The following is a 22,625-nucleotide window of genomic DNA, read 5'->3' on the forward strand; positions in this document are numbered from 1 at the left end:
CCAGATAAAGAAGATGGGGTTTAAAGTTTTTAGGAAACCTGACTTAGATCATGCAGTTACCAGGTAACACAGCTTTGATTCCAGATTTTGACTGCAAGTGTGTAAACCCCAAATTAATATTAGGGTTGAATGGGGAATACAATATATTTTTTGCAGGTTTATCAACAAATTCATCTTGTAAGAGATCTATTTAATATGACTATAAGCCTAGGTCCCCTCGCGGGCTAAAAGAGCTAATGAACTTTTAAACAGTCAGCAATTTATTGTTAAATAATTACCATAATTAAGTCAAAGTATTCCCAAATCAATAAACAATTTTATGTTTCTTATCAAATTCAGGAAAGTAGGTAAACGGGGTATGTAGGTGTTAATTTGCAAGAGAGAGAGAGAGAGAGAGAGAGAGAGAGAGAGAGAGAGAGAGAGAGAGATGACAGGGAGACATGATCTGACATAGTCCGACTCAGTCACCTCCCCAGCCTTGCCCTCTCCACTTAAGCCTGATGCTTGGCTTCCAGTCCTTGACTCTGATCTCCTAGATTGCCACCTTTGGCCTAGGAACCCTATGTGTATCACCTGCATGTCTGACCTACTATTCTGCATCTGCTTAATCCCTGCCCCTAGTCCTATAGGTAACCTCACTTGTCCCGCCCCTTTATTTGCATCAAGTTTGCCCTAAACTCAGGGACTGTGCTAGGATTGTAATTAATCCCCCACCAGAATAGAGCAAGAAAGACTGATTCTCACTACAGCACCGCCTCAGCAGTGAATACCCTGTACTATAGGATTGCTGGTTTACATTTTTTCCCAAAAATACATAAAAGAAACACATAAAAATGGTTCCCCAAATAGCGGTTCAACAGTAAATTCCTGGTGATTTGGAAAGTCCTGACAGAAAGTTCCCATCAGGTGGAGGAAGAGCTGCTGCGGCAGAGAGGGAGCCTACCCAAGTGCACGGAGGTTCCTTGGAGCGAGACGGCCCGTGGACAGCACTGACCAGCACGCTGACCATGCAACTTCATACACACAGCAAAGGAGGACACCAGGGAAGCTGAGGATGGAGGGGAAAGCTAGCCACACCAAGAGCTAGTGAGGAGCCGTAGGGACTGACGAAAGGAAGCCACAGAAGAGTTGAAACCAGGCAGGGGATGAGAAGGTAACCGGATGCTAAAAATCAAGTTTCCAAAAGCCTCTTCTAGAATTTTTGCATTGGATAAATAAAGATTTATACCTGTTTTATATCTATTTTTTCATGTGCAGGTATAAAAGAACTGTATGCATAATATAACTGACAGTCACAGGGGTGACCGTGACGATGAAAATTGCTGGAACACAGTAACATGTAAAATGATGTTCTTGTGAATGATTCACTTTTTTTCCCTTATGATAAGGCAAAAAGAATAAACCAATACATGTTAATGTTTTCCAGCAAAAATGATCAAGCAAGAAAGTGACTAATAGGCTTATCCTAAGCTAGTATACTTAAAAAAATAATAATAAACAAAGAGACCTATTTCTCCAAGAATAAAGGCCAGATAATGTACGTCCTCCTTAATATAGTTAATCAGATATTTTGTGAATTTCTTCATTGAACTATAGCCCATCTGTATTTTCTACTCACTTTTATCATTGCTCTTTGGGTTAGGAATAAACAATGACATCTAGTACTAGTATTTCTATAAACACTTGGGAATCTACAAAGTATTTTGTGTGTATCAAGTCATATACTCTTCATGGTAACCTTGTAAGAGTATTATCTCCATTATGGTTAGACACGGTGAATCTCATAGATGCTAAAGTAGTTGCCTGCATCTCCTGTTCCAAAGCTTCCTTCCTTCACTGTAATAACTTACATTCTCCTTACTTTAGACCTTTAATATTGCAGTAGCTTACTGATCTCCTAAAGTAATATTCTCCATCATTCCAAACCATCCCATGAACTGATTTCCGTCTAATCTTTCTTCCTTAAATGTCATTTTCCTCTTCTTAATCTCCTACTAAAGACTATTTCACATCCTCTACTCTGGGCCACTCATGTTTCCACGGATCCACTAAGCTTATTCTTTTGTGGGTGGTTTCTTTTATACTTGTTCTTTACTCTGCCTGGAATGTCCCCAGCTAATCTGGTCTCAATCTTCAAAGGACAGATAAACACTAATCTTTTCCACAAAAGTTTAAGTCATCTTTTCTTTTACCTACAGTCCTTATAGTCTGAACCACGATATTTAGTCCTTAATTAATCTCTTTAAACTATTTACCAAATAGCTTTGTACATGATTTTCCTTTTTAATATATATTATATACCGAACACTTTCTTGAGTGTTCAGTGTAGCTTTCTATATTAATGTTTGGTAGCAATCTCTGCAGTAGCCACTGTTATTAATCCCCATTATACAGATGAAGAAACTGAAAACCTGAGTAGCTAGCCCAAAGCCACACAGCTCAGAAATGAGGCAGCTAGAATTGCAACCCAAATTAACTGGCTTCAGAGTCCATTACACGAAGTAAATCTATAACAAGAAATTATGAATATTGCTGACAAATTGTACATCGATTAGATGCCCATATATCTAATTAATGAAATCTAAAGAGCTCTACACTTTCAGAGTCTCAATAAAAATGTGTTCACAAAGTATTCTTTATAGATGATTAGGTGCAACTAGCTCACTTTGTTCAATTATTTCTACCTATCCAAAAATTAATTCTGATGCCAAGAGCATATCCTTAAAAGCAACACAATGGGAGAGTAATTAGTGAAAATTTCAGACTAATTTCTAACTGACCGATAAGTAGATGGAAATATCTTCTACCACATTAATTCAATTGCTGGGAAAATGCAAATTGAAAACCAAAATGAGATACTATTTCATACACACAAAAATGACTGCAATGTAAAAAGACTGGCTATACCAAATGCTGAAGAGGGTGTAGAGAAACTGAAACCTTTATATATTACAGAGCACAATGTTAAAGAATATAATCACTTTAGAAAGTTTTTGAGTTTCTTATGAAATTAAACCTACATTTACACTATGACTCAGCAATTACATTTCTAAGTATTTACCCAAGAGAAATTAAGACATATTTTTTCAAACAAAATTGTATGATAATTTCTATGGCAGTTTTATTAATAATAGTCCAAAATTGGGGAAATATCCATCAGGAAAAGAATGAATATAGAAATTAGAGTATATCAAAATAATGGAATACTAACCAGGAATAAAAAAGAATCAACCACTATTACATGTACACCTCAAAAATATTTTGTTGAGCAAATGAAGCCAGACAAAAAAGAATAAGTATTCTATGATTCCATTTATATTAAGTTCAAAGCAAGACTAACCTGTAGTAATAAAAATTTGAAAAGTTGTTGCTTATGAAGGGTGAGCATTGACTTGAAGGTGAAGGAGACATGAGAAAACTTTTGAGGGTGATAGAAGTGCTCTGTATCTTAATTGGGGTAGTAGGTACGTTCAGTTTTTTAAATTCTTCAAATTAAATAAGTCCTATTCCAGTGAAAATAGGTAAATAAAAATATAAACAAAAACATGACATGTACATTGATAATGGAAGTAGCACATGAGAAGCAATTTCATGAAATGGTGGAAACTGGTTTAATTAATTGTATAAAAATTAGGTCTCCTTTTAGTTGCCTCATTTCGTGTCATTTCAGAGCATGCAGCACACAGAAAAAGTAGTTGAACAATGCACTCAAAGACATAAAGTTCTAAACAGAAAGACAACATGGTTGGGCAACAAAGGTTCTTTAGACATTCAGCCTCATCACAAAGACCAGGCTGCAATTCTCATGTCTGCTTGGAAATCCTCTAGTTGACATAGAAAAGCCTCCTTGACTAAGGACAGATTGAAACTATCCAGTCACCCAGTTGGAACAATTTCAGTGAGTCTTCAGAAAAATATTTATTTCAAAGCTGTGCATCTTGAAGATACAAAAATCTCTTCTTTCCAAGGGTCATCTCTCCTGTGCTTTTGATGGACTCATCACCTCTAAGGTAATGCTCCAGCAATTACCTCTTCTCTTGCTCATATCATAAGTCTCTTTCTCTCTACAGGGTCCATCCAAGCTAAGCAATAAGTATGTTAACATCTCATCCAATTATAAAACAAACAAACAAACAAACAACAAACAAACAAAGGATAGCCTCCAGCCTTCCTTCAACAGCATCACCTTCTCAGGCTATTGCACCTTCCACCTAACTCCTCCAAAGCATAGAGGAGACCTGCTGTCTGTACTTTCTCATGAGTCCATCTTCAACTTCTTGCTGTCTGGTTCCAATCCCATAACTCTACTAAAATTTCTCTTTTTGGGGGGCGTGAATAATATTTGTATGAAACCTTAATAATATTTGTATAAAATCCCCAAGATTAAGTAGCCTCTCTGGACATCACTATTTTAACTGGAGTGGTCAAATAATGAAAACGGGGCCAATCAAGTTTTGTCTCTTGGGAATTGGGAGTCAGAACGTGGAAACTCTCAGATTTCTAGGCATTTCAACAAGAAAGCAACATAAAGTTCCAACCTGAACAGTCAACTTTTAAACTTTGTAAAAATTTAGCAGTGAAAACGTATTTTAAGTAAAAGAAAAGAGTGCAGACAGAGGGTCCAATGCAGAAAGGAGAGAACACATGAGCACAGAAGGAGTTTGTTTCTGATTGTTCTCTGGGCCTAGGTCTGGGGCCATTACTAGTTTTGTCTAAGGTATGGTAAGATATCATTTTACATAAGGGTTCTTCTTTAGAAACAAGCCCTAACAGGATCGTTCACTGGTCTGTCTTCCTCTTTCCAAACTTCTTTTATTCCCCTTTCTTCTAACAACCAAATCAATATATTTGCATCTAGCTTCTCTTCTTTGTATTAATTCCTATTTATGTGTTGACCAGTTTGATCTGAATGATCATTATCATCTCAAATACAATATTTCATCTTCATTCTTAAACTATAATGTTCTCTAAGTTTCTCATACAGTACTTATTAACAAACCCAATGTTCTTTTATTTATATGACTGGAACTCCAGTTTCCTCTGATTTCCTCTATTTCTTTCTTCCAAACTTCTAACCAGTTCTAAATCTTATAATCCTTAACTTTACAATTTTTCTCATTCCCTATACCTCCTGTCCATTTCTAGATCTACTATTTTGGTTCAGGCTCTCATCAATAGTCACTTGCGGTCATTATCTTCATTTAGAAAAGAAAATTCATGACAAAAATTAAACATTTTTATGTATTCCTAAAATATTCCAATTATACTATACACATTTAAAAAAAAACATAATTTTACTTAATCTCACCTCAGACTTTTTAACTTGATTACTGATATGACTTCCTAGCTGTTCTTCTCACCTCACTGATTATGTATAACTCTAGATGTGTCTTTGTTCTGTAGTAAAAGCAAGAATTTTAAAGTTTAATGAATGTTGCACAGCGTGGCAACAGACCAAAACTTAGAGGCTTACATAATTAGTATCCTTCCTCCCCTTCCCTTTTGAGTATTAGAGTCAGTGCAATTCTCCTCATACAATGGAACTTGCTCTGATTCTAAATCTTGGGTGAAAGTCAATTACTTATGCTTCAAAGCATGCAAGAAAAATGGGTATGACACTTATAACCAAAATTAAAATTAGTGTCTCACTAAACAGAGCTGCAATTTCATCCTTTTCCTGTTATCACAAGGTGCTTTTAAAGAAATTCCATAAAGAAGTTATTTCAAAATATCTAATAAAAAGACATATTTTAACTTTTTCAGCAAAGGTAGAACATATTCCATATAATGATAGGTAATACATGCCCCTAGTAAAACATTCAAAAATCAAGTAAGTTCTTTAAAACTTTCTTATATTTTTATTATGGTATGCTAAATTATACATGTAAAAGTCTCTTAACTTAAAACTAAATATGCTTAGCATAAGCCAGCTCTTACCTCCAAGAGCATTTTGAAATAAATAATCATAACAGATGCAGCTGGTAATTATCTATGGGAAATCTAGGTGCTGGTGTAATTGAAATAAGAAAATAGAAAGAAATTAAGAAGGCAATACAAATTTTTTGCTTAACTAATAACCACAGAGGTAAACATATACAATGTCTATGTATCCAAATTTAAGTTTTCCAGAGCCCCTTCTCACAAAAGAAGGTAAGTTTTTCTTCCCTCCCACAAATCCACACTAAGATCAAACTCTGGTTATAGTATCTGTTTGTCAGCCCTCCTCTCCCAATGCAGCTCAGACTCTACTTAGGCCTTGAGGAAAGCTCAAAAAAAAGATCCAGAAGAATGCAGTGGGAAATTAGACTGTTTTTAACACCCAAGAACCTCAATCTGTTAATTTTTTAAAAACATTAAAAAATATAATATTTAAAAATAAATTTTAAAAAGTAATCAGTGAGAAAGCCCTCTGAGTATACTTCTGTGCCTCAGGAGGAAGAAGGGCAGAGAAGCAGTACCCCAGAGAGCATACACATTCTGTATACCCTTAATGTTAAAATCAGTGTAATCTGAATTATAATATTTGCATTTCAGCCTCCCATCCAAGTCTACCCTCAGAATCAATGGAAATGTAAGGTGTGGCATAGCTGTGGTGTGCCACACAAATATTGGCTTTAGGACTGTCACTCACTTCTCCAACTGCTGAGAGTGTTTTGTTAATTCCCAAAGACACATAGCTGAGTCACTGTCTGACACTGGCCATGGCCAAAGGGTTATCCCCCTGCCTTGGCACAGCCCAAATTCAGTGACTAATTGATATGGGTGTTCATATGCCTAGCACCCTAACTTAACACAGGGGCCATCTCAGTATCAGAGCTTCCAGTAGGATTGATTGAGGCCTCTGTTGCAAATGCATTGCATTTCACTTCTCCCTCTACCCAATCCAAAAGAAGAGAGAGAGAGAGAGAGAGAGAGAGACTGTTTCATAGTTTGTTTCCCAGGGAACCTGACTTAAGAAAGTTGGTAGGTAACAAGGGAGAACTGAGAAAGTAACTCTAAATTGAGATATTTTATCTGGATCCTCTCTGTTGGACTGGCAATGAGAACCTAATCATTGGTTCTGTGTGGAAAACTGATAGCCTATGCCGATCCATAGCAAAGCAACTGTTAAAATATTCACGAGTAGTGGACTGGAGTGAGAAACCAGTGGAAGGGAATTAATTCATGTATACAATGTCTCATGTTATTTCACAGGCTGAGGAGAGGAAGTGATTAGCACAATGGAATAGAATACCTGTCGCTGGGGCCTCTTGATGTACTGGACAAAAACAATGAAAGGCTAAGAGTGTTAATCACCAATTTACAGCTAAGTGTAAAGACAATGGCAGTTCATGTCATCAGATAAATAAACTTTCAGCTCTTGCAGCAGATCCAGGAATTAATTATGAGAGAGGCAGAGCTCCAGAGAAGGTTTAATTCTCAAGGTTAGATATGCTAAGGTCAGGGCCTTAAATAATAAATAAATAAATAAATAAATAAATAAATAAATAAGGGACTCTACGTCATGAGATGGGGACATCTGGGAGAATTCACTTAAAATTCTTGAAGCTGCGGATTCCCCGAATCGTCTAGACTGTAAAAGTGACCTGCTCCTCCCAGTGAGAGGCTTACTCTACACCCTCACATGAAGACTTCTATTTTTAGAAGTCTCTGACTTGCAAGAAAATCTGTGTACCATCCACTGAGATTGACCACAAATATCCGCATGGACCATCAGAACAGTAACTAGGATAAAGGCAACACAATCCGGCCGAGCAAACGTCAGGTCTGCTAAGGGAGGAAAGAGATTATATGTTAAAGAAACTATATGTTAAAGAAACTATACTCGTATGTTGAAGAAATAGGACCTCGCCAACATATGTGCTCCACTAAGAACTGAGAAAGACTTATAAACTGGATTCTGTAGGTGCTAGATCAATGGGGAGGTATGTAAAGTGAATGTCAACTATAATTTAAAAAAAAATAGTCATGGAGATATAAAGTATAGCATGGGGAATACAGTCAATAATACTATGTACAGTGTCAAATTGGTAATAGACTTCTTGGGGTTATCACTTTGTGAGGTATATAAATGTCTAATCACTATTTTGTTTTGTAAACCTGAAACTAATACATTTTTAAAAAGTTAAATAGGGAAGAATTTATTGCTATGGAAATACTCTCCTATAACACTGAATTTAACACCTGGCAAGAACCATGGGAGTTAATATTAACACAAAGCTATGGTGGTTCTTTGAAACTTGAAAAAAATTTTGGCCTGCACTAAGTAGAAATAATATAGCAAATAGTAGAGAAAAAGATCAAACAGTAGAGAAAGAGATCATAAGTCTCAGAGAAGTGGATGTGCTAGAGTAGATATACTACGTAAAGCCAGAAACTCATCAGCCAAAAACGTTCCATGGGAAGACACATCAGTTACCAATGTGATAAGTAATGGTAAGATCCTCAGTGATATCACTGAGTAGCTCAGGGGTAGCTATCCTTGATAGGCCAGGGATGTTACAGAACTATGCCCTGATAACAATGGCAATGATAGGATCCCCAAAATAACTGAAGTTAGGTAGTAGCATTTAACTATCAGAGACAAGGTGGGTACAATGATCATAATAAGCTACAATGTTGGAGTGGCAGCCATGAGACAACTTAAGAGAGAACTATGGAGATGACTGATGAAATGCAGTTCCTACAGGTTAGATAAATGCACACTACTCAACAGATAATGTTTAATTTATACAAGCAAAAGAAGTCATGGATAGATAATCAGAAGATTGAGGATAACCTCCCCAGTAAGAAGATAGATCTCTTGCCTAGTTTCTGGACCTGAGCCAGTACTCAAATCCAGAGCCCAATGACTGAAGGAAAGAACAGATCTCTATGAGGTTTATACCTTCATCAAAGGAACCTGTTTTGGGACCATGGACTCATCCAGAGCTAATTTTTTTCAGTCTTCAAATGTATAATTGGAATGAACATGTGGTAGTTGGCAGAACCTCCACGTTGATTCCTTGGCCTGATAAGAGCTATCATAGTGGGGAAGACCAAGATAATAAATAAAAACATCAGCACATCCTGGGACTGCAAAGATTAGTACTATTGACATTTTAAGTGATAAAAGGGCAGTCGTCCGTGTTTAATCCATCTCTCTTAGTTCACCAGATTTGCTCCTTCGAAACCTGATAGATCCTAGTGGATGACAGTGGACTACCACAAACTCAACAAAGTGCCGCCCCAATTGCAGTGGGTGTGCAGATGTGGTGTCTTTGCTAAAGCAGTTTAACACAGCCTCAGATACATAGTATGTGACCACTGAACTGGCAAATTTATTTTTTTCTATCCTTATCAGGAAGATGGCTCAGAAGCAGTTCACATTTAGTTGGGCAGACAAGAATATACACAGCCCCAGGGATGTGTTCATTCTTCTACCATACACTGGGTCCTAGACCATCTAAGTGTTCTGAAGAACATTACATTGGTCCCCTACATTGAAGATATCCTGTTAACTGTATCCAGTGAGAAAAAAAAAAAAAAGGGCAAGAAAGTAAACAAAAAGCTGAGGCACATGAGTTCCAGATTAACCCTATGAGGATTCAGAGACCCACATCAGTGCAGTTTTTAGGGGTATTCTAGAAGATATCTCCTTCAAAGTAAAAAAAAAGAAAATTAAATCATTTATTTTCACATCCAAAGTATGGTAGCCCCTTCAAGTTTTGGAAGTAATAAAATCCATAGTTGGAAATACTACTCTGACCTATCTGCTGGTGATAGGAAAGGCTGGCATGGCTTTGATCCTGTAGACAGATATATCTGTGATGATAAAGTCACCTTGGGGAATTTATGGTTAGCCCCACTAGGAGAATCAAATGTTGACCCTGGATTCTGGAGGAAGTTTCTGCCATCTGCAGTAGAGAATTATATACTATTTACAAAAATATTTCCCAGTCTGCAATTGGGTTCAAATATGTACAGAGCACTTGAATATGTGGCATCAGTTGACCATGCTTCCAAAACTACCTATCATGAGCTGAGTTCTGTCCAACTCGCCAAATCATGAGACTGGGTAAATCCAACAGCAATCTGTAAAATGGAAATGGTATATCTGGAATTATGAGACATGGAAAGAATCACGGGGCACTAGTAACCTGCATGAATACGTGTCCTAAAGGTTAGTACTTAGAGCTTTGCACTGTTTTTCAACAGTTGACCCTTGAACAACATGGGTTTGAAATGCATAGGTCCACTTACATGTAGCTAGTTTTCAATAAACACCTGTACTGTTTTCAGTGGTTGGGAGGCTAAGGATGTGGACGGCCAACTGTATGCATTGTTCTATGCCATTTTACATAGGGGACTGGAGCATCCGCACACTTCGGTATCTTTGGGGGTCCTGGAATCAACTCTCCACAAATACCAAAGGACAACTAGGTTTTTGGAGTCAAAAGTTATATGCAGATTTGTGACTGCATGAGGGGTCAGTGCCCCTAACTCTTGCATTGTTCAAGGTCAACTGTTTTATATATCTATATTTGTATCTCTATCCTCATTGGAAGATATCCCTTATCAACAGCTAAGAGCAGGAAAAAAAATCTGAACTTAGCATATGGATGGGTTATCTCAGTATGTGGGTGTCTTAATATGTGACAGTTCATGAAAATGGACTACTGCTACACAGTCCCACTCAATGTGGCACTGAAACCCAGAAACTCCTCCCAAAGGGCAGCATTTGAGATGGGTTACCTGATCATCCACTTTGTGTGGAAAGAGAAATAGCTCACGGTAAGAATATATCGCTTGGCTAATTTCTCAGGAGACTATAAAAAGGAAAATTGGAAGATAAGGGTCAAAGAAAACTAGGGAAGAGGCATGTGGATGGCTAAAGGGAAATAGCTTGAAGTATGAAATTGTTGTGTTGCATGTTGAGGCTCACCAGAGAGCATCCACAGGGAAGTAGCAATAAATAACCAAGGTCCTCATTCGACCAATTGTGGTTGAAGTGGAGACTATGCATGGACTCAAAGCCTGGGCTCCTATTCACCAAGGCTGATCTAGGTAATGCTGCTGAATATCCAACCTGCCAGCAACAGTGACCAATGCTGAGCACTTGATGCAACATCTTTCAAAATCAAGTAGCCACTTGATAGCAATCGATTACATTGAACTTCTACTCTAGAAAGGGCACACAGGGCAGTACTTCACTTTAATGGGAATCAACACATTTTCAGATATAAATTTCACTTTGCCACCCACATAATTTCATCTCAGACCAAGTGGACTACTTCACAGTAGTGGATGCACAGCAGTGGACTCACGACCTCTGGTTCCCAAAGGGGGACGGCTTCTATGAGGACACATAGTCAAAGGACCAGGAAATCTCAAGGCATGATGGCCATCTGGTCACTTAGGCTTATGGCAGGAGGAACCGACTCTGATTATCAGAAGGTAAGGCTGAAATTACACAATAGGACCAAGGAGGAAAATGTTCGTCACCTAGATAAGCCACTGAGGAAACTCTTTATAATCCCCTTCTTGATTTGATGGTAAATGGATAAGAATGGCAAAATGACCAAGGGCTCAGACCTCTTAGTAATGATAACCCAGGTCACCCCGTGAGATAAGCCACCTAAACCTGCAGAGGTTCTAGCCATGGGAGGAATAGCAGGGATGTGATGTGTTGTGGTCTTGAGAGTAGAGTGGTCTTGAGGGCTCTAGTTCATGCCAACAACCTTCTTTCTGTAAGTTTCCCCCAGGAAAAGAGACCAGCACCTATTCCAGATAAAACATATAAAACAAGTGGGTTTGATTGGCATACACGGCAGACTATAATGGAGGCCAGGGTGTAATACCTTCAGGGCCAAGGTCCTCATTCCCCTGAGTCAACCTCTAGGAATGGCCCTCAACTGAAAGTAGTCTCGATGCCTACATTGGCACAGATATCAGTTCACAGCTTTTCCATCCTGTCTCTGAATATGCTCTAGTTTTGACCTTTAGATTATATAACTCCAGATCTGCAAAATATATTATCTTTAGTTTCACATCACACGTAGCAGAGACAGCTGATGGGTAACAAAGAATAATAATAATAGCTGCCGTGTAATATTTGCTTGCTTTGTCCTAGGTACTATATGCTGAATATGTTAAAATGTATCTCATTTAACCATTGCAACAATCCTCTAAAAATTGTATTATACTATTCCTCTTGTAGAGAAAAAGAAACTGTGGCCTAGCACAATTAAGCATCTTGCCTAAGACAACAATTATACAGATGGTGTCAAAAAATGTATACACATTTTAAGAAAGGAAAAAACTATATTAAAATTACACTGGTGGTAACCACTTTGAGCACCTCTTATGATAGCAGAAGTCAAACGTGACTTGGATTCATCTTTTGTTATTGGTATATATTGAGTATTACAATTTTAATAGTTTTTTTTTCCTTTCTTAAAATGTGTATACATTTTTTGGCATCCTCAATGGAAAGTGATAATGTTTACAACTGAATACAGGATATGAAACGCCAAAGCCTTCCCTTTATATCATTATGTTATACAGGTAAACTTCAAAGTAGGAAAAAAATACATACTTATGTCAGGAAGAACACAATTGAATTTAAACTGCCTGATTATCCATTTAAATATATTATTAAATATGCTAAATGTAAATGTTGTAAATATTCTACTGAAAAGGTCCTATATTGATTGGTATATTGTACCCCACTTAAGAAATCTTTCTTGGTGGATCTGTATTAGAAATTGCATCTCCAAGGCAGATTGTCCATCTCGCAGCTATGTTCAAGTATGGAACATAATTCTAAATCAAAGGTTTTCTAACATCTGATGGAGCTCTCGGCCAGTTGGTCTGAGCCTTGGAGCTGAGGGGCACAGAAACGCCTGGCCCTCAAAATACAAATTTTGTGAAGTAAATACATTTTGCTCCCAGCTTGGCCTTCTCTTTGGTCACCTTTTCTGCCCCACTTAATGATTCTTTCCTCTGCCTAAAGTATCCAATCATTCAGGTCTTACCTGGCCTACCACAACTTTCAGGAAAGAATCTGATGACTAAAGATGTTAATAACAGATGCAGCCTAAATTATTTATTTTTCTGGAATAATTAGAATTTTAGAGTAACAATGAAAGCATTAGCATTCTGCAGCAGGGGAGGATTAGGTTGTTTTTGTTTTTGTTTTCTAAACATAAGAACTTCATGACCCTGAAATCTAACCAAATAAACAAAAAGTACTTTGCTACTCCTAACACACCAAGTTTACTTTCCTTTAAACTATTTTTTCAGTCTCCACAGGTTCAAACTTTACTAGCAGTAAGACTATAAATCCACCTGCACAATAAAAAAGAAAGTACAAAGAAAATTTATAATTTTTGTAAGGTAAAATATATAATTTTGTGCGGTAGAAAATACATGGACATTTATCTCTACTGAAAAAAATGTTAATAAATTACAAATTTTTACCATATAACATTTAGGTGTGACTCCAATATGTCCCTTATATACAAATATAACTAAGAGAATGAGACGCAAAACAGGTATGCTTTAATAGAAAGAGGGATAAAAAAAATAGAATGGAGAATTGGGTTAAGGTGAGGAGACAGAGATATTCGTAAGTAGTCATGGCTTATTTACCTTTTGGACAAGCTGATCCCCTTTTATGAGTTCTTCCCCAAGTAAGTAATCTCTACCTCGTTACCCAGAACGATAGTGCTGTTCGTGGTTTTTACAAATTTAGTTATGCATGAATGTAGGCAAGTTCATACTTGAAAAATAGATTAGTAATGGGTTGATACTTGCTTTACAAAGATATTTAGCACAGTTTTCTAGAAAACAAAAAAAGTCAGCTCCCTAGAGAATTTAACATTAATACTAGCTTGCGGATATTTTGGAAACCCACATTTTGTATACATTTATAGACACCTGAATACATAGTCAGAAAGAATAGTCCCTCTGGTTGTATTTGGCTGTGTGTTTGTATTCAACAGTAAAACGAGAAAGGAAGAAAAGAAAGAAAGAAGGAAGGAAGGAAGGAAGGAAGGAAGGAAGGAAGGAAGGAAGGAAGGAAGGAAGGAAGGAAGGAAGGAAGGAAAGGAAGAACAGGTTTTACATGGCATAATAAACAAAATATATAATCCTGTATCTGTCAAAGAAGAAATCTATATATTTAATGGAAAAATAGGTGAAGCATGAGGAATTAGTTTTAATTCAAGGCCATTGCCCTGCCTTGGTCTCTTTAGAAATTATTTTGACTAATAATTGTTTTTTCAATTTTTATCCCTGAATTTCTTACCAGGCTATTATTTCAGGCAGAGATCAAGAAAGCTTGCCTGTTTTTTAACACTTAAGCAGTATTTATCAGAATTTGTTGATACTTTTCCAAGATTATAATTGAGGTTGCATAACTTTACCTTCATTGGTAAATGCAAATTAAGCCAGTGTTCAGGTGAGAAATATCTGATCACAATTGGAAGGGTAGCTATTTATTTAACAAATTCCAAAATATTGAACAATATGCTGACATTAGGGAAACAGCTCAGTTTACTCTGTGATGTTCTGCTCACACCAAACATGGCATTTCTCTGGCTTCTCTCCCTAAGAAGGCTATGAGTCCCTCCTTTGAAAGACAATCCCAGTACCTTCATGGTATTCTACACAGATCGGGTTACTAGGGAAGATGAAGAAGCGAAAGATATATTTGGGAAGAATTAAACTAGTTAGAAATTGGATTTGAATTAAAAAAAAAATTAAATACGTACAGTATGGAGATATCAATATTTTACTCATTCACCCAACAAATATTTATTGAGCACCAGTTATGTATTGTGACCTGCACTGGGGGTCTCAATGGTGAGCGAAACAGCAATAGCCCCTGCCCTGTATAAGATCAGAACAAACAGGGAGATTCATTTAAAAGAGTGATTTCAATAAATGATAGTATTTTCTTTCCAACCATTTCCACCAGTAAGTGACTCCTTGATGTCTACTCCGTGAAATTCAGATCCACCAACAATCCTGCTCCTCACCACATAATCCCTGCTTTAACCCAAGACATCTTTTTACTGCTTTGCTTGAATAGAATATACTTTAATGCCTCCTTGCCAGACTACTAACATTTTTGCTATATGACTCTTATAATTCATTCCTTCCACTTGTAGTTCATATTTAGCCCATGTTCACTACTCCGGCAATCCCACCCCCCCACACACACCAACTTAATTCACTCCTTGTGTAATAATTTGTGTTCATGTTTCTGTCCCCCAATAGATGTAAGAGCTTTTGAAGGCAGGTCCTCTTTTTATCCATTTTCACATTTCTTCTGTAGAGCCTAGCTAAGTACTCAAAGTCATCTTATATATCAGAAAAAGTTTGTTGTTCTCCACTCACACGGACATTGTTATTTCTTTTTGCCCCACAAGCATTTCCTCTGCCTTGAATATTCTTGTTGACCACTCATCATGATCGATGTCATCCCCGTTCCTTCAATATACCGAGGAAAACTCTTTTAAACACTACCTTTTGTTATTAATAATGTCAAACATGGGAAACTGCTGATTGGTATCCCATCAGAACCATTTTAATTCTCCAGGATTTTTTTTCCCCTCTGCAACTGAGATAGGTAAGCATTCTAGTTTTGTTGCACATAGAACAATGGCACAATTCTTGTCCTCAAGGAGTTGACAATCTAGTGAAGAATGGAAGAAAATGCAGGTACAGGTCCTGGGAATTCAGACCAGACCAGCTTGGGGAGAGGAAGGGGCCCCTGGAAAGGCCAGCCTTTTGGCCTCTGCACAGGTAACCACACATTAAAACCACACAGACACATCTTGCATGGCATTGAACTTGCTTTCCTTCTCCTGCAAAGCTGCTCACAGTCCTGTAATTAACCCAGAAAGAATCCCCTAGACTCCAAGTGTTTTATACCTAGTCTAATTCGGACAAAGCAGCAGCTCAAAATGCAGGAGATATATATATATCAGAAAGATGCGGGAGATGTCCCTCAGGGAGCCTAAAGCATACAGCAAGAGAAAATGTAAACACAGTCACCTTGCTGTGCTGGGATTTCTGAAATGTAAATTTTGTTGGCATGTGTCAAATCCAAGCTTGGTTTTCTTCTGTTGTCTGTCACACTCCTGCCCCACCTTCTTCCACAGCTACCTGCTGAGTCCTCAGGATGCTCAGACTCCTGTCAATAGTCATCTAAGCAAAATGTAATTAAGATAAACCTACTAGTATTCAGAAATATGGAAAATATACTGCCTTTCACACATAGAGTTGATGTTCTAGTTCGTCTTCAGTAGGATGCTAGCTTTGAACCACTTTTCTGGGAAAAGAGATGGATTTTGCAAAACAGTAATTGCTTTTCTATTCCTCTTTATGACCAATTGTTTCCCTCTTACAAAATGATGTGCTGGGATCCAGGTATGTGTCTTGGGTCAGCATATTTCCCTCAGTACTAATAATCAATCCGTATAGGAGTTAACTTACTTTCAAAAGGTCATTTCTACTACCTTTCACACCAAATCAATAGAATTCTGATTACCCAGACAGCCATCCCTCATTCCTCATTGCTACCACTGTGTTATTTAACTAAATAGAAAATGCCTATTTCTCCAAAATATCTACTTATCAATTTGAAATAATCAGAAAGTATTAAATAATAACCAACTATGCTAAACATAACTTAACACTTGAAAATGGAAACAATCACTAAAGGGAATCCTTGAGAATCTTCCATGCCATCATAAAGAATGTATTGTTATTGTACAACATTGCAGGTATGACACTTTAACCTAATCTGTAAGTAGCATGATCATGTATAAATATCTATCATATTATTCTTGTTCTAAAGCTACTGCCACACATTAATTTATCACTAATGTTTGAATTTCTGATAAACAGGAGTTCACAGTATCTCTCGATTCAATGTTATATCGCTTGGTTTTATCACTCATTAATATTCACAGATATATGAGAATACAGTTTTTTGTATTAAAATATAGACAGGTATTACTTTTTGGTATATTTTTTATCTGGTATTAAGCAGAACAATAAATCATTTGTCCTCAAGGAGTTTTAGATAACTGAACTAAGAGATTATGTTCACAATAAAAAGTGAGACAATATGTAAATTAACTGAGAAACAATTGAAAAACAGACATCCAGAAATGGTAACTACTATAACAAGTACTTTTTCAGTGCTCTTATATTTTATAACTCTAATTAAATTTGACATTTGAACTTTGTGTCACATCTAGCGGACTTTTAAAATATTCTGCGTTATAAGAAACATCATCTCCATTTTCATGGAAGGAAGCTTTGTATTTCAAACACAGCCATCAGCAGATAACATTTTGTGGGTAGATCCTGAAGGGTAAACAACTGGAGCCAACTATGAGATAAATTAATCAAGGCTTATAGTGTCAAGTGTCTTAAAAGGAAGGTAATATAAAATCTAGAAATTCACAAGGAAAATCTACAAAGCCAAGCTCAAGTTCTCTCTCAGTAGATTATAGAGTTGACCGTATATTGCCCTAACTAGTTAATATTCCCTCCTCTTAACATCATCATTAAGGAATTTAGAAATTTCAAGCTCAACCAAGGAATTTAAGGAATATTTTTGCATTCACCCTTTTCCGGGAAACTGTCCTCCAACATGAAATATAGCAGGTGAAAGCACCTGTCTGTAATCAGCTACACTGCCTCCTATTTCAAAATAAACAGATGCTATAAGAATTCCTTCTAGAAAACTACAAAAGACCACTAGGAATTCCCTGGATTTCTTTCCTCGATTGTGATTATTGCTGATCCACTGGGAGCTAGATGCTATAAAGCAGAAGCCAGGGTGTGAAAACCAATAAGGTGGATACCAGTTGGATGTGTTACAGGACTAAATAGAAGAGAGTTAAACCACAATCTACATTATCAGCTAAAGTTAAAAGGGGAAGATTTAGATCAAAGGAAGTGAGGGAGGATACAGAGCTACTAGTGAGGAAAGTATTATTTGTAGAAACACCAAACTGAAAAAGTTGCCTTTAGTGTGAAAACCCCTGATCAAGAACAGGATGACAAACATGATAGCAAATTGACACAGACCTGTAATGTGGCATAATTCTGACCTAGATGAAGTCAGTCAGGCAGCCCCCCCATTATTAATTGTTCATCTTCCACCCCTCTTGAAACTCCCCTTCTTCTGCCTTTCAGTGGTTTGTTTATCAGCTGCATGGGCACTAGATCCTGATATTTCCCACAGATTCTGAGTGCTTCCTAAAGTCAGAGCCCTGAACAATGAGAAAACATCAGGGTCACCGGTCATACTTAATCTCTCTGCTTTCTCCCAGGACCATTTCACACTGGTATATTCTTCACGAAACCCATATCGACTCTGATATAGAAAATCATTAAAACATGTTACCTCAGAATACTATGAAAACACACTGAAGAATATTAGAATATCAGGGCCCTTGATTTCATCTAAAACAAGGTGTCCAAAGCTATTCCAGTTTGTTCTAAAATGTAGTTGCTGAGGTGATCCCTACCGTAAGTGACAGTAGAGGTTTGAGTTTTTCCTTTTTTCTTTTTGTTATTTCCTATTTTGTGTATCAGTCTCTCTCCTTCCCTTACTAGTCTTTTTTGCTAATAAAATAATATCATAGAATCCAAATTAAACATAAAAGTAAACAAACGTACTGAGCATTCACCTTCTATACACAAGACAGTGAGGAATATAAACATAACTACAATTAATAATAGCCATCACTCTTTGGGCACTTAATCTACATTATTTCATTTAAACCTCATGAAAACTCGGTGAAGCAATGCTTCCTATGGTGTCATTATTTTCGAGTTGAGAAGTTAAGATGAAGAAATATTAAGCAACTTGCCAAAGTTTAAACAGATATTTGACGGGTTTACAGTCTTGCTAGGAATTTTTTAAGTTACTGAAACAATAAAGATTTAAACTATAGGTCAATATCAACGGAGAAATCTCACAAGAAAGTATATAATGTATTAGTAAATTAATTGTACAAATGATTTGGCATTATATAATTGTATAAAATTTCAATATTTGGAAACTATAAGCAATCTGTTTAATAGGGGCAGAGATTGGGTAAGGAATTAGAATGAAGTAAACCCAGGAAGGCAATCTGGGATCTGGCTTACAAGGTGTTTTTTGCCACACTAAGTAGTTTTGGATTTATTTCATATACAATGTGGTGTCCTTGAAAGTTTTTGAGCAGGGAGTGACACGTGGCACGATCAAAACACTTTCAGGACAATGAATCTGGCAGTGGTATGCAGAACAGATGCTCAGAAGACAGGCTCATGACAGATGACACAATTGGAAGATTAGAGCAGAATTCTAGTCACAGTGATAAGAACTGGAACTAAGGTGGTGCCAGTAGAAGGAGGAAAGAAGGCACGGCTGGAAAAGGTGTACAAAAGAGAAAACGAGATTGGGTGAGTCATGAATAGGGTCATGAGAAAGGATAAGACAATGAGGATGACTTGAGATCTGACCCTGAGAGACTGAGAAAATCAGAAAAAGGAGTTGTTTGGGGAAAACTAGAAGAATTTAATCTCTTGACTTTGGTGAGATATGTAATGTCAGTCCCCTCAATGAGAACAGACAGAGTATCAAGAGAACTGCTTCCACTCGAGGCTTAATGGAGGAAAATAATTGATGTATGTATCTGTTGTAATTTGTTGTATTTATCAAGCTTTATATGTCTTATAATTTGCTATTTTAAAAAATATGTTCTTCGTTTACTGTCTAGCCATATTGTAACATTTTATTTGGTATTTAGCACCACCTTCTAATACTATGGATTACTTTCTAAGAAGTAACTAGAATTAAGTTTATATATATAAATATATGAAATTAATCTATATATTTTGCTTCTTACCAACCTTCTTTGAAATTAGGAAGGAAATACAAATTTTCTTAGGTTCGAGAATCTTCCCTACTTAAGTTTGCCCCTTCAGTCATGAGAGAGGCTATAATTTCCTTCTTTCTAGCATGTTCTTATGAGTATGCCCATCCAGAAGGAAAGACAGCTGGAAGGAAAGAGAGTAAATCAATTCAAATTACTAAGTAGAGTACACACATATCCTTTGTTTTTAAAAGCTGTCAATAAAACTGTTCTATGGAATGACTCTTATAAAATGAGTAGCTAATTACCCGAACACCATTTGTTTCTTGTAACAAAATGACAACATTTCAATATCTATCAAAGATGCAGCAAATATTTTATGACTCACAAATACAGTGTTTTATACGAAATATGCAATTAAGATGGAATATGATTAAGCCAACTTATCATTGCCTAGTTGTACAAAAGAAAACAAGTTGACACCTTTTTTTTTTTAAAGTTCTAAAAGGATTGATACTGCTTCTTCAGCTTGTCAGGCAGATTAATGATATTTATAAATCACTAGCCTCGTGAGAAGCAAATCAGAGTCGAGTAATTCTGTATTGACATTTCAAATGGAGTCAACCCTATAGAGTCTACATTATGTAGATTTTATAAAATTTCAGAGTCCGAGAAGTAGAAGGGTTCTCATTAACATCAAGCCAATAGTCTTCTTTTACAGCTAGGAAAACCGACGCTTAGAAAATGACAGCCCAAGTTTACCCAGCCAATTGGGGACTGAGCCAAGTTTTGATTAATTTCATTATTTTCTGCCTGATAGCAAAAGCACTGGACTCTTGTTGGACTGTGTGCATTAATTTTCTATTTTTTATCTCATTGGCCATTTTACCAAATAGTTCTCATTGATAAAAAAAAAAAAAAAAAAAAAAAAAAAGCAGTTGTTTAGGTTTTCTCCACTATGTGCTACTTAACAATGATTTGATTTAAAATACATTGTTCTTCCTGCAGATTTTCTACAATCAGCTCAACAGTGTCCCTTCTCTCAGAATCGTGCCTCTGTGATCGTGCCTAAATCATCAGTTCTTCCAAGTTGTAAAACAGAAATAGTCATCCGTGTCAGACAGCTACTTTTCTTTTTTCGTTCCCTTAGGTTTATTATGCCTGGAAAAGCTACTTCTAGAGTATGTTATTTCAATATATAAAATACATGAAGCAAATATTTTTGTGCAAAACATTTTTGTCTATCAAGAAAATATATTGCATCCATTCTCAAGAACCAGAATGCTCAAAAACAAAGTATGTTTTTACCCTGAACATAGGACTTGGGCCAATGGAGACCGGCTGTTGGGGATAGAGACAGGCTGAAGGTGGAGGTGTAAAAGTCTCACAGAGACAAGAAAATATCTGAGAGGGAAACCCGTATTCTCTGATTACTCTTTTTTAATACTTGAAAAACTCTGAGTACAATTTATAATGTTGAGTGTCTATCTTGCTAACCAGCATGTATTTCCACATAATACTTTCTTAACTTCCTATGTAAGAAAAATAATATGAAACTCCCCTATTAAGATTATAATAATTTCTATGTGCTGAGGCTGAACTATACAATATAACTAGGACGTGCAAGAGACAGGAAACATTTATGCCTCCTGGATCGATCACAGCCATTTTCACAAGAGAAGGAGAAATGAGTCAGTGTGTCTTCATTTCTACTTCTCTGGAGGACTTTTGATCTAGAGGTTAGAATACAACCTGTCTTCCTAAAAGTGCCTTAAAAGACTACAAGTGGAGCTAACAGTGCTGTGACATCCATTATCTCCACAAGGACTGCAGAACCGGGTGCTCTGTCTTCTACATGCTCCAAAGCTACAGACTGAGAGGGCTGTTAATATCCCACCTGCCTTTTTTACGCTGGAAGGGAATTGGAACCTAACCATTCAAGCACAGACAACTCAAGATCCCGAAAGGATCTTTAACAGCAATGACAACAAAAGATGCAAATTTAGCTCCTTAAATTTGCAATTATTATTTGAGTGATATTAATTTAAATGTATTTTATCAAATAAGTTAACATTAGGTTTAAACCATAATAAGTTAGAAAGTGGCTTTCCATTTTTAAAAGTGCATTTTACAAACAAATTTTGCATGCATTTAAAATTTCTAAAATGTCCAGCTGGAAGCAGAAATATCTTTTCTCGGGTGGGAATGTGATACCCATGTTTCAAAAGTTCTGGAGAAAGTCTTTCTGTAGCAAAGGCTATGGGATGGAAAGAATGAATAACAGAAGCTGATAGTATTCAAACTGAAAGACAAAGTACAGGTGGCACAGTGTCTGAGAACTCAGAAGGGCATGTGCCTTGCGTGAGCTGAGATGGTCAACAGAAATGAAAGTGCCTGGAGCACTGGAAAAAGATATTATGTCAGAAGGGTGCTGATATTCAAAATAACAGATTTGCCCTAGATCAGTAGAGACATGAAGTGCATTCCTTTCTCACTGACCCTTACACACACACACAGAGTATAATTTATCTTTGAAATGGGAATTACCACAGTTGTCATCTCTTTTCAATGATCCATAGGTTCTTAAGTGAGTGGTTCTGTGTACCACACGCTTCATTACGTCATGTGTAAATACTAGAAACCATAGAAAGGTGTTAGATGGCCTAGGAAGGGAAATAGTTTACTTTGTTAATAGTAGGCACATGGAAAGTGAATCCTCTAGGATTATCTAACACATTTACCTCATATTTCACC

At 36.7% G+C, this 22,625-nt stretch overlaps 1 protein-coding gene and 1 long non-coding RNA gene across 5 annotated transcripts in view; one reads left to right on the top strand and one right to left on the bottom strand.

Annotated features, from left to right (window-relative positions):
• The window catches only part of UNC13C (unc-13 homolog C), a 504,352-nt gene that overhangs the window by 478,961 nt on the left and 2,766 nt on the right, over positions 1-22,625 (bottom strand). The window lies entirely within an intron of this gene.
• Positions 19,325-22,625, top strand: part of LOC109455492 (uncharacterized) — a 110,759-nt gene continuing 107,458 nt past the window's right edge. For both annotated transcript variants that reach the window (XR_012494749.1, XR_012494750.1), the window contains exon 1: positions 19,325-19,458. This is a non-coding gene — a long non-coding RNA (uncharacterized LOC109455492). The remainder of the gene's footprint in view (positions 19,459-22,625) is intronic.

Source organism: Rhinolophus sinicus, linkage group LG03 (genome assembly GCF_036562045.2).
Source record: "Rhinolophus sinicus isolate RSC01 linkage group LG03, ASM3656204v1, whole genome shotgun sequence".
Classification (NCBI taxonomy): Eukaryota; Metazoa; Chordata; class Mammalia; order Chiroptera; family Rhinolophidae; genus Rhinolophus; species Rhinolophus sinicus.